The sequence below is a fragment of the Eschrichtius robustus genome, chromosome 11, assembly GCF_028021215.1.
Source record: "Eschrichtius robustus isolate mEscRob2 chromosome 11, mEscRob2.pri, whole genome shotgun sequence".
Taxonomy (NCBI): Eukaryota; Metazoa; Chordata; class Mammalia; order Artiodactyla; family Eschrichtiidae; genus Eschrichtius; species Eschrichtius robustus.
The window spans coordinates 102,961,802-102,975,206 of record NC_090834.1 but is presented as its reverse complement, the minus strand read 5'-3'; the positions used below and the strand labels follow the sequence as shown (position 1 = coordinate 102,975,206).

At 39.5% G+C, this 13,405-nt stretch overlaps 1 pseudogene; it reads left to right on the top strand.

Moving 5' to 3' along the window:
- Nucleotides 1–7,112: 7,112 nt before the first annotated feature.
- LOC137772282 (olfactory receptor 5A1-like) lies at nt 7,113–8,071 on the top strand (annotated as a pseudogene).
- Nucleotides 8,072–13,405: the final 5,334 nt, after the last annotated feature.

Here is a 13,405-nt window from a genome sequence, read left to right as displayed (position 1 = left end):
CACCACTTCCTTTTTGCCACATCCAATGGCTTTTTTTTTTTTAATTTATTAATTTATTTATTTTTGGCTGTGTTGGGTCTTCGTTTCTGTGCGAGGGCTTTCTCTAGTTGCGGCAAGCGGGGCCCACTCTTCATCGCGGTGCGCGGGCCTCTCACTGTCGCGGCCTCTCTTGTTGCAGAGCACAGGCTCCAGACGCACAGGGTCAGTAGTTGTGGCTCACGGGCCCAGTTGCTCCGCGGCATGTGGGATCTTCCCAGACCAGGGCTCGAACCCGTGTCCCCTGCATTGGCAGGCAGATTCTCAACCACTGCGCCACCAGGGAAGCCCCACTGGCTTTTTATTCATATTTTTCTATCTTGGATTTCCATGCCAGGTTCACCAAGCGTCACTGGGTGGTAAGGGCTTTGAGGATCAGGATAAGAAACTTGGGTGTCATCAGGCTATTAATGAACAACACTAACGAATATTCTTGAGCAAGGAAAGACACGGTTGGACCTGTGTTTAGGGAGGTCTTCCTGCAGGTTAAGGAGGAAAGATTGAATTGGAGAGAGTCTGAAGGCAAAAAGAAAGCAGTTGGAAGACTTTGGCAGATTATGACCAATCAGGTTAAAACTGCCTGACAAAAAGGGACTGGGATGGAGACGCCACGAAAGGCGGACTTCATTCTATTGAGGAGATTCTTATTCTGCAAATAGCAAAGAAAGAGAGTCCTTTCTGAAATTTTGCCTTGGGAAGAAGGGAAGGAGAGAGGCAGGAATTTTTAAAAACACCACAGTCTTCCAGTAATTCCATCCTTACACTCTTCACTCTGCAATGAGCAGTAAGAAACTAGAGGGTTTTTTGGGTTTTATTCACATATTTTTTTTAATCTAGAAAAGATTAATTACATACAAACTACTGCATTGACCATGGTGACCCTTTCCCCAATGTCAAGCCTTGGAGGGATCCCAAGAATGTAGGCCTAAGGCCAAGAGCTGGGAATTTGGGGAAGGGGTATAATTATTTTAGCTTCACAGTAAGAGATTATGACCCTGATAGAAGAGAAGTGGATGGGGTTTGGGAGTGGAGAAGGGAAGAGGCAGAAGATTTTTCTCATCTGGCTGCAGCTTGAAGAGCTGCCAACAGAAGCAGGGTGCGGCTGCCAGCTTCACAAATCCTCGAAAGAAGCCGCAGAGTCCTGTGGGTTTGCACAATACCCACTTCCTTCTGTTCCTTGCATGTCCTTTCGCCAGACACACAAATAGATTTCAAGTCTTTTCAAGTTGGATATTTGATAAATCATAAACAAAACATGGACATGAAGGAAATCTGGCCTTAGTCAAACACCAAAAGTTATTTTTCTTTTAAACTCCCGACACATAGCTTTTTGGTTTTTTTTAAAATGAGGCCTATCAAGTGATTTTTTCCCCATCGCCATCCGTTTTTCATGTCCTTATGGGGGTAGGGGACGTGGAGTATAGAGGACTGAACATGGATTTTGGATCCTGGAAGACCTTAGTACAAATGCCACTTTTATCACAACCTGCATGACCTTTGGCAAACACTTCTCCAAAATTACTTTTTCTCACCTGAAAATGCATTTAAGAATGCTTTCCATTGGGAGCTACTGTGAGGCTATTGTGAAATAAAGGATACAAAAGGCCCAATCTATACAGATAAAAATAGTAGTATCTGTCAGTCTTCTTTCCTCTTTCTCCTCATTGTACAAAATCATAGAATCTTAGAATTTTGAAGAACGCATTAGGTCAACTAATTCAGTCTCTCTGTCTCTCTGGCTCTCTCTCAGATAGCCTATTTATTTTACTTTCTTCCAGTTTTATTGAGATACAAATGACATAACATTGTATCAGTTTAAGGTGTACAACATAACAATTTGGTACAGGTATATACTGTGAAATGATTACCACATAGGTTTATGTAGTTAAGATATATCACCTCATGTAGTTACAATGTTTTTTCTTGCGAGGAGAACTTTTAAGATCAGCTCTCTTAGCAACTTTTAAATATATGATGCACTATTGTTAACTCTAGTCACCATGCTGTACATTACATCTCCAGAACTTATTTCTCTTATAACTGGAAATCTGTTTTGGTCACCTTCACCCATTGCCTCTGGCAACCACCAATCTGTTCCCTGTTTCTATAACTTTGTTTGTTTGTTTGTTTTTAGATTCCACATATAAGTGAGATCATCACTGTCAACTGTACTATCTTCTCCTCACTTACTTCCAGTGATGGAGAATTTACTCCTTTCCAGAACATCCATTCTACCTTTGGACTGTCCTATTGTTTCCTTATAATCTCTCTGTCTCTTGTCTCTTTCTCGCTCTCAATTGTACCCATTCAGTCCTAGCTCCAACCCTTGGAGTCATTCAAAAGATATTTTTACATTGAAGAAGTTCTGTAAAATATCTGGTGCTTTACAAAGGTAACTGCCGTTGATGATATAGTTACCTATTTTGAAGCCGAAAGCCACTCTTGGCTTTCACTGCCTCTAGGGATACCTTATTGGAACCAGACCAGGGAGTAGAAATATAATGGAAGCAGGGCCAGTGGAAATCAACTCCACCCAACCAAAGCTGGCATCCTTTTTCCCTCCGAGCCCAGATGGGCAGCCAAGCTGCCAGTAGGTTCTCTCTGGGATATGTCATACCCCACAACTAGAGAGATCCAATGGTACGTCGGAGAGAATGGGCCTTGCTTTAAAGCCCCAACAAGTCCTTCCCTTGGTGGCCAATTTAAAGTAGCTACATATAAATTTTGTTTATCTTTTTTGGCCAACACCAGTGCTCCAGGTGCAAGCAGAGATGGGTTTCATTCTTGTTACAAGCTTCTGGTCTTAGCCATCTGACCGAAACCCAGAGTTTAGGGAGTTGTAGGTGACTTTGCCTTTTGCCCTTCTTTAGATATGGTTCATGGTGAATTCTAGAATCACAGAATGAGAGAGTTAGAAAGACCCTTGAAAACGAGGAAGGTGGAGCAGGCGATATGCTAGCGTCCCCTTCCCTACTGCTCTGACTTTAACCAGAGGAGCTGGACTTGACCTATTTTATATTCTGGAATTCTGCAGAAGCTCTCATTTTTAAAAAGTTTCTGTTATTTACAAATGGAAATAAGGAAGGAAAGAAAGAAGGAAGGGAAGTGGACTAGAAAACAATGATCTAAGCTGATTTTTTTCTAGTATAGACAGGAGATAAGAAGATTAAGATTCAGAAAGGCAAATATTTTTTCCCAAGGTCACACAGCAGAAAGGTAGGAGAAACAGGACTTGAATCAGCACTTTTCTTTCTTTATTTTCTTTTTTAAGGTTTCAGTCCAGGGCTTTTTACGCTATTCTAGACTCATGAATATGTGCATGTGTGTGTCTGCAATTTTAAAAAAACCATATAATTTCTTTGGATTCTCTCTAGTGACCATTGAAACTCCAGGTTTTAGAATAAGGTAAAGCAGAAAGAGCTAATCTTGGAGAATGAGATTTAGGTCCTAATTTCACCTCTGGTAACCAACCAACGGTACAGACAATAACTCTCTCTCTTTGGCTTCAGTTTTATTATTTATAATGGACAAAGGCTAGGCTAACTGGTTTCTATCTCTGATATTTTATATTTTAGGCATATCACCAGAATTTTCTGGATATTCAGGGAGTATTTAAAATAGGGCAGATCCAATAGTCTTGGAATTAGGGAAAGTTTATAACATCTATATAGTAACTATTTTATAGCCCTTTATTCAGCCAGATGACATATATTCATTGGACATCTATAATCTGCTATGCACTGTAACAGATAAGGAGAAAGAATTGAGGAAAGCAGAAAACACATTTCTTTTCCTGCATGTTATTCTCTCTAAGTTTTCTTCATCATACCCTACAAAGTCATCTGAAATACAAATACGCTCTGTACCTCAATTATATCATTTATTTGGGAATTACCACATTAGAACCTCATTCCTCTTTATTTTGGTAGTGGCTTAATTTTGTTAAAATGTAAAGGGACTTGCTCAGGTTGAGGAGAAGAGAACTCTTTACAATGATTTTCGGAATTCAAGTTCCACATAACCAGTCTTGTCCAGTCAGTTGGGATGGGGAAAGTATCCCCTCTATTGCAGTTCCATATATACTATGGTCCTATGGATTGCCCAGACCCATGGCCAAATTCTTTCATAGCACTCAGGAAAAAGAACAGGCTCTAGAGTCAAAGAATCAAGAGTTTAAATATTGGTTTAGTCATTTAATATCTCTTTGAGCTGTCATGACTTCAATGAGCTTCTTGTCTGTAATACATGTCTTTTGGAATTGTTGTAAATTGAACTCATTCAGCAAATACTATTTAATGTCCACTATGTTCCAGGCACAGTGCAAGGAATTAAGGTTATAATGCCCTCCCAGACTTCACAGTTAAGGATACAGACAGAACAAATCAGCAAACAAAGAGTAAATACAGAGTGAGGTAAGTGTTATCAAATAACCCAACACGTTGCTATAAATATTGGCAATAACAAAGTTTTTATTACTTCCTACATCATGAAGGGCATATGGTTGATGTAGCAATTATTGTGTACAAGTACATGCACCTGGGGTTAGTCAGCCGGTGCAGTGGAGAGCAGACCCTGGATTAGGGATGAAGTACATCTGGGTTCAAACCCTGACAGTGTGGATCCTTTGTTAAATAATAAAACTATTTATTTTTCTCTCCAAAACATGCTGTAATTTATTTCATTTAATATTCACAATCTAGGAGGTAGTCCTAGTATTGCACCCCCTTTACAGTAGAGGGAAATCAAAAGAGATTTGAGAATCCTGTGTCAGTTTGAGCAAGGCCACATAGCTAGTGAGTAGTGACGCAAGGATTGGAGACTAGCTGTGTCTGACGTCAAGGCCATGCTTTGGAGGACCACCAATACCACGATGGATGTGAAAATTTTGTAGAAACTTAAAAACACTAAAAATAAGTGATGGTGGTTCTCAGACCATGCAAACTAATTTATATATAGTTATTATTATAAGGAAATTTAATGTATGTCTCATACTCTATTTCTATATCTTTACCTTCAGATAATTCAGGTCAAAATGACCAGGTTAACGATGTAGTAATCATATAAAATAATTGGCAATTAGCTTTTATCACACTCTAAAAATGTAACAGACTAGTTATCATAGAACCTTGAGGTTGAAGTAGCAAGAATCATGATGAATCTTACTAAACTATACCTTTGACAATAACTGTAAATGTGAAAAATGGAGGGGGAGGGATGAGTTGTCTGGCCATATATGGTTTCTCTTCTCGGCTGCACTGCAGAATGAATGGTGCTGTTACATCTCAGGAAAGAATTTGTTTCTAAATCTACCTATTTTAATTCAAATCATCATCAGCTTTCTTCCTGGCCTTTGAAGTAACTTTCTCTTCTTACAACTTTCCAGTCTTCCTTTTCGGCCTTCTTTCACTCTGATTCATCTTTTACACTGCTTCTGCACTGCTCCCAGTTATATTGTTAAACATGTACTTGACAGCTAGTTCCTTGTTTACAAAAAAAAGTAAAATTTAAAAAACAAACAAAAATAAAATGTTCATGTTTTCCCTTTGGCCATAAGGGAAAGGTCAAACTCCTTAGCATGATATTTATTTAACAAATATGTATTGAGCATCTACCGTGTGCCAAGCAATGGTCTAGGTGCTTGTGATACTTCAGTGAACAAAAGAGACAAAAACGCCTAAAAATCTTGGTCTTCATTGAGCTTACATTCTTGTTGAGGGAGAGAGACAATAATCAACAAACCAATGAATTATATGCAATAGTAGGAGGTGATAAGTCCTATCAAAAGAAGAGGGCAGGGCAAAGGGGGCAGAAGTCCAGAAGTGGAGAGAAGGTTGAAATTAAATATGAATATGTAGACACATATATGCAATTATAAATATATATATATATATAGTATGTGCAATTATATATACAGTAAATGCAGTTACATATATGAAACATTTCAACAAATGTCCTCACCAACTTTGCTTTTGAAGATCTTTCACAATTTGTTCGGCCCCTGCTGTCTCTCAAAAGTAGCCTTATATTATCTTCTCTTAATTCTGTTTAGCCTGTGCTCCTGCCATGCTAATGTTTTTAAGGTTCCTCAGACGCTATGGTCTCCTGTGCTTTTACAAATGCTTTTCCCATTTTTAATATAAAGCTCTTGAGCCAACCACCTGTCAACTGCTCACACCCACAATTTTCATTCTGGTAACCCCTTCCTCATTGTTGGAATCCTCCTCAAACACATCTCCTCTCAGGAGCTATGTCCAGGACCCAGGGCACTGTACAAATACTGCTTTTAGAGCAACTGTCACACTGTGCTGTGATTTGTCTGTTTCCTGACTATCCCACGCAGTATGTTGAATATTTTCAACTTAATAGTAATGTTTTATTACTTTGTACATCATCCGCATTTCTCTATCAAACACATGGGGCAAGGTCAGTTGATAATATTTGTGCAAAATGAGCATAAGCGTTTCACAGTGTTGAACTTTTTTTTCCTTATCCCTTTCTTTAATCTCTAAAGGGGATGCCAGTTTTTCACATCTCTAAGTGCTTCATTCCTCTGCTTTAAGGAAAAAGAACACCTTGACCCCATAAAACCTGGTCAGAACAGACTATGATGATGAGAAACACAAAATTGCCTCTCTAGGCATGTCTTCTCAAAAAAGAAAAAAAATCTAGTGTAAATCTGAGTGGCCCATTAATCCAATCACAGTGCTTGGATCAACTGGAAAAAAAGTGGGGGTAGTTAGTCCAAGTGCTATTAATAACTTCCTTTGATAAAGCCATGACATTGACAGTGAAGGTGGTGATCCAGATAATGCAAAAATGCCAGTGTGTTCTGGGACCTGTCACTTTTGCATAAACAAATGAATCAGATCAGGATGACAACGATCTCTCTGAAAGACCCAATAAATGCTGTAGAGGGGATTTCTGCATTGGATGGAGGTAGGACATTTGCCTTCCACTGTCTCTTCTGGCTCTGGGGCGTCTATGTTTCCATGACAGAACAAAATGGTTTCTTCACCTGGATTTTCACTGCCCCAGGAATCTCATTTTGGGGCTCTGAAGGCAGCAGAGAGAAGAAGATGGCCCTGGGAAGGAATATCAGCATGATGACCAGTTTCATCCTTTTGGGATTTTCAGAGCATCCAGAGCTGCAGGTTACCCTCTTTGTACTGTTTCTGGGGATCTACTTCATGACTCTGGCTTGGAACCTGGGCCTTATTGTCTTGATTGCCATGGAGTCACACCTCCACTCCTCCACGTATTTCTTCCTTGGTAACTGTCCTTCACTGATATTTCATACACCTCCTCTGTAGCCCTTAAGATGCTCTAACTTCTTCAAGGAGCAGAAGACCATCTCCTTTGTGGGCTGTGCTGCTCAATTTTTCTTATTCATTGGGATGGTAGGCACAGAGTGCTGTCTCCTGGCAGCCATGGCATACGACTGGTACACTGCCATCTCCAACCCTCTGCTGTACACCGCCCTCATGACACCCACCACCTAATGGGGATGGCCATTACAGTGCACGCTGGAGGATTCCTCACCAGATTGGTCCAAACCAGCTCTATATTCTGACTCCATTTCTGTGGGCCACGAATCATTAACCACTTTTTCTGTGACCTGCCACTACTGCTGGTCTTGTCTTGTTCTAGTACCTTCCTCAGCCAGGTAGTAAACTTTATTGTTGTGTGTACAGTTGGTGGGACTTCAGCTCTTGTTGTCCTGGTTTCCTATGGCTACATCATTGCTGCTGTCATGAAGATCCATTCAACCCAAGGGCCGACGAAGGTTTTCAACACCTGTTCCTTTCATCTGACCACAGTGATTCTCTTCTATGGCTCTGGTCTCTTCTCATATCTCCATTCTAGTGCTGGCTACTCATTAGACCAAGATAAGGTGGTGTCCATGCTCTGTGGAGCTGTGATTCCCATGCTGAGCCCCATCATATATAGTTTGAGAAACAAGGAGATCAAAGATGCATTGAAAAAACTCAAGGAGAGAAAGAAGCAGATGTCCTCTCTGTGTCTTATAGCTCCTTGAGTTTAAAAGAAAAAACAAACAAAAAATACCTTAAGTTTTGGCATATGTAATCATAATAATAAGTGGCCCACTTACTATTAGTAATAATAGGGATCTGAGTAATAAATTAAAGAAGCTCTTTCAAATAAGATCCCCAACCTACATGTCTACTGCGTAATTAGGCTCTACAAAGGTTTGTTTCTTCCTTTTACTTTTCTTGTCATAGACTGGTAGGGTTTCAATTTTGATTGCTTGCAATAGAAAATAAATATGCTTTTCTATGATATTCCTTAGCTTTATGGCCTCAGGTGCTGTGTCCAGGATGCCTTAGAGCCAGCTGGGGCATGACCAAGGACCATGAGCGTTGATTAGAGACCTGTTTACAAAACACCACTCATACCAGTCCATTCACTATTTGGGACAGATTTTTTGTTCCCCTTGCCTTGGATACCTACCTATCCAAAGGTTGATACTGACCAGGAAGGCTGACCTGAGAGCCCTCATTGAATTGGGTTCAGCAGTGGTTACTCGGAGCCAGCAAAGCAATAGGGTACCTGTAAATCGTGTGTGAAAAGAGACCAGGGTCACATCTGTGGGGTCATGGTGTCCCCTGGGGTCAGAAATAGGGACCTACACCAGCAGATTCAAAGATGTGAAATCACAGTGAGCAAAGAGCAGAGATAAGGGTAAGGGAGAAGCCCTAAAGGAGAGCAGAGTGCCATACGGTTAATTTTCTTGGCTGAAACTGCCTAGTGACTGGATGGGACCTGATTTAAGGAACAGTGTCAGAGAAGAGAGACTTCCTCTGGCAGCTCTGATTCCGTATCTGTTCCCTAGGCCAGCTCTCACTCTTGGTCTTGTGTGGATATTTGACTTACTCTCTGTTCTCACTTCATCCCCAATTTTCTTTCACTCCATATACTAGAGTTTGTATCTTTTCTACTGTTGCTCCGGAATTTGAACACAGCCTGTTCCATGATTCTGACACCCCTGCTTTCATTTTCATGCATTATCTCAGAAGGGGTCCCTTCTACGTCCTATCTCAGATCTCTATGACATGATCTGAGATAGGACAACCAAGTCAGTGAGTTTGCAGCAGAATTGAATGTGGATTTTAATTTGTCTTTGATCCTATTTTACAAGATGGTTCTTGAGCAAAGGGCAAACATTTATGAAGTCTTGCTTCTTTAGTGGTTGTGTATATAAATCATGGTGAATCATGACAACCTTCCCTAAGTTGCATCAACTTTGGCTATAACTCTTCTGCTTCAGTCCTTCTTTCAGTTCATGCTGGTATTTGATCCATTCTCTGACCACTTGGATTACTGGCAGTCTATGTATAGGAGGGGTATGACTTTGAAGTTTGTCTGTAAAGCCTTCCTTGGTCCTTGACTCCTCCAGACATAGTAAAGAGTTACTGCAGTATATTCCCATAGCATCCTCTAGTTCATCCATCAGCTCCTACAACACTACTATTTTTTTCTTGTTTATTTATCTTCCTTCTACTCAAATTGTAAACTACTCTCTGCTGTTTCCCTGAAGCATAGGCTATGACTGGGACAAGCTCTGTGTTAATAAATATTTGTTAAGTAAATGAATAAATAAATCCAAATTCACTTGGTAGATGATTTAGAGATTTTATGCCAAATGAAGGAATTAACACTTATTAGAAGCTTATTATATGCCAGACATTGTTCCCAGAAGCTTTTAAAAACTGCACTTCAACTCTATAACATACAGACAAATTCCCTATTAAAAAAAAAATTAAAACACCATAGGTAAAGGAATGTTTAAACCAGAACCCTCAATTTTAATCCCTTCCTGGTCTCCCCAAGAGGTAACTATGGTTTATGTTGGCAGACATGTAAATTTATACTTTTTCTGCTTAATAACATTCATATATGTACCAATCAAAAATATATAGTACTGCTTTATGTGGCTCTCTATGTATTCACATAAATGAAATCATATTGAATGATCATTCTATACACTGATTTTTAAAAATTCAATCATTATTTCCTGGACCTCTTTCCATGTTATACATATAAATCTACCTTAGTCTTTTTCACTGTTTCGTAGAATTGATGTGCCAAAATTTATGTATCTATTCCTCCCTAATGGACATTTAGGTAGCGTCCAGTTGTTGCTAGTTTATTACAAACAGTGTTGCAACATGCATGTTTGAACATACACTTCCTGCTAATATGCACTTTTATGGTAGAAACTGAGAAGTTGAGTTGCTGCTTATAGGACATGTATATTTTTAAATTTTAATAGACACTGCCAAGTTCTCTCTAGAGCGGCTACCAATGGACCCTCCTGTCAGCAATGTAATAGGGCAGCTATCTCTTCATACCCTTGGTGAAGGATGATACTATCAAACTGATTTTTTCTTCCTCCCTGATGCCTCTTTAAATATATTCTGTTAATCCTTGAAATGACCCTATTAGATAGGATCGTTTATTGTCCTCATTTACTTACTACAGAAAGTCTCTAATATACACAATTTTTTTTTTCTTTAGTTCTCACAACCACACTATGAGATAGGGGTGTTAATCATCTTTATCTAAGAGATGAGATATGTAAGGCTCGGGAAGGAGGTTACATAACATACACAAAGGCACACACTAACAAGCTAAGGAGATCCTAAGTGCGTGTCTACGTGACACCAAGGCCATTAATTGAAAATACGTATTCTTACATGTATGCTTGGCAACATCCAGAGATGAAGAAGGAAATATTAAAGCAAATTCTGTAAAAAAAAAACACAAAAAAACAAAAAACGACTAATTTTTCAAGTCAGGCGTGATTTCAGTGCATAAAGAGAAAGGAGGACTGACTGACTTCTGTTAAATAGTTAAGATTAGTTTCAATAAGATCACCACTTAAGTTCTATACCAGGAGCTTTATTTAAAACAATAATTTAAAAAGCATTATTCAAAAATGGATTTGTTAATGGAACAATTTTATGAATGGTTTTATTCCCAAATAGCTATGAAACAAGGAGAAACCAAAATGTTAAAACAAAACCAAAATTGAATTAATAATGAGTGAATAATGTTCTTGAAAGGTAACAATAGTAATGAAGCTCCAACCCAACTTACAGCATCTGTTTCTATATTCAGATAAAGAAATGACCAGTTGTGCTGTAGGCTCTGGTGAAGGAAAAGTCTTGAGAGGCAATGTATCAAGATATCAGGGTTAGGGGGATAATAAGAGTCAGGGCAGGTTGATGCTTTGAAGTTTCCCTCTGGATTAAGCCAGATAAAAAAGATTTTAGCAGACAACATTGTATCAGCATCCATAGTGAATGGTTTATAGTGGAGGACCCCAGAAGAATTTTACTCTCTAACTGCTTTCCTATCAACAATTTTCCCATATTTGTCCCATTAACACTGTGAATTGCATCATTGAATATGGAAACACGAGCTCTTTCTACATTGATTGCTGAGAAGTTTTGAGTAAAATTTGTGACTCATCTGTAGCAAGAATTTAGGTAACTCTGATAAGCACTTCTATTCTTATTCCTGGCTCTACTCTGCAACTCTACTTTTTTCTTTCACCACTCTTTTAATCTGTTATTTTGTACATTTTATATATCTTTGCAAGCTGCTTGCTCAAACATTTTGGAGCCAAGTAGAATATAAAGATAACCAAAGAGTTTGCTTTACCCACCAGGTCGGTTCATTAGAAAGTGAATCCATTTTGGTTCTTTGGGTCACCTATATCTCTAACCTTAGCTGAAATCAAACTTATCTCCCTAATCTGTAGTCATCCAAGACGCCTTTTCCATCACTCTCCCCATTCTCTCTCTGTTTCTTTCTCTCTGCTTCTCTCATCTGTCTCTGTCTCTCTGTGTCTATCTCCTTCTACCTCTGTGTCTCTCTGTGTCTCTGTCTGTCTTGGAGGACCACCCTGACCCGCTGGTCCAGGTGGAGACCTTCCTCTCTGGTCATTTATAACCCTGTACTTCCTTTTCCATATAAAGCATCATTGTTCAGTGTCTGTCTTCCCATTAGACTATAATCTCCATGCAGAGCAAGTGGTGCCTGACATGTAGTATTTGCACAATAAATTTTTGTGAGTGCATTAATACTTTGCTCTGTCTCAGAACATTTTTAGTTGTCAGTGATCTCCTAGTGACTAGTCTATTCACTCCCCTCTTTCACAAATAAAGAACTGAGCCTCTGTGTGGTGAAATAATTTGCAAATGACTCACAGCTGGCTACTGAAAGCACTTCTTTCCAGCCCAGCAATCTTCCCATGTCTACACAACAGCTGGCCATTACCATCAAAAACTTACCCAGACTGAGGTGAAAGGTTCTATAAGAAAGAATGCAATATGGTCTAAAAAACCATATTGCTTCACGGTTTGGCAGCTTTGACTTCCTGTTTTCAGGGAAATCTTGCCACTTCAGCTCTGTCTCATGAATTTTATGGAAATGAATTTTTAGGGAAAGTTTTCTCCTTCTCATCATAATTATAATACCCCAACTGGAAGAAACTGTACATAGACTGGCAGTTTTCAAACTGTATTCCAGGGACCCTGGTGATCTGCCTCCCCCAAGTGGGGAGAAGGAAATGAAGCCATTGGGTTTTGGGGCTCTGGCCCTTGTTCATCGGAGGCAGCTCTTCTTTTACATGAAAGTTTCTATGAAAGACTGCATTTGAAAATAAGGGTTCCACAGCTAAAATCATGTTTATAATCTACACATTTAATACAATCCTCTAATTTGGGGAATTAGAATTAGGAAATAAAAGCCCAGAGGAGAGAAGCAATTTGCAAGAGAACAACGAGGCTGGGATTCAAACTGAGTTCTCCCGACTCCCTGTGTCTTGACCAAGCATTTTTTGCCACACACACACAGACACACACAGACACACACAGACACACACACAGACACACACACAGACACAAACACACACAGACACAGACACACACACTACAGACACATACACACACATACACAGACACATATGCACACACTACACACATACACACACAGACACATACACACACTACACACATACACACACACTACACAATACACACACAGACACACACATACACACACACATAAACATACACACACACACAACACACACATACACACACAGACATGCACACACACATACCCACATACACACACATACACACACATACACACACAACACACATACACACACAATACATGCATACACACACAGACACACACAGACACATACACACACATATACACACACAATACACGCATACACACACCGACATGCACACACATACCCACATACACACACACATACACACACACAACACACAGACACACACAGACACATACACACACACTACACACATAT